This window comes from Penaeus monodon, chromosome 29 (genome assembly GCF_015228065.2).
Source record: "Penaeus monodon isolate SGIC_2016 chromosome 29, NSTDA_Pmon_1, whole genome shotgun sequence".
Taxonomy (NCBI): Eukaryota; Metazoa; Arthropoda; class Malacostraca; order Decapoda; family Penaeidae; genus Penaeus; species Penaeus monodon.
The window spans coordinates 10,392,642-10,393,087 of NC_051414.1; positions in this window are offsets into that span (position 1 = coordinate 10,392,642).

Below are 446 nucleotides of genomic sequence, written 5' to 3' on the forward strand. Positions count from 1 at the left end.
TCCTCTTTCTCTCTCTGTTTCTTTTAATTTTTCCCCCTTTTCTGTTCTACAAGTTTCTTCGTCTCCTCTACCCTTTCTTCTACTCCTTTTCTATTTATTTTTTTCTCCTCAATCATTTCTTTTTCGTCTCTTCTTATTCCTTTCCCACTTCCTCTTCCTTCTTCCTTCATCCTCTCTTATTCTTCGTCTTACCCGTTTTTTTCTTTTTTGCTTTCTTCACCTCCGGTGGTTCCTTCATTTCTTTCCATTTCTTCTTCTCTAACTCCTTTTCATTCTCCTCCCTTTTTCCATATCCCAAAATATTTTCTTCTTCCATTTCTTTTCCCCTTATCCATTCCCCTCTTCCTCTCCATCCTCCTTTTCTCTTTCCATCCTCTTCTTCGCGCTCCTCGTCCTCCTTTCCCTTCTCCCTCTTCCTCCTCCGCTTTCTCCTCCTCTTCAGTTCT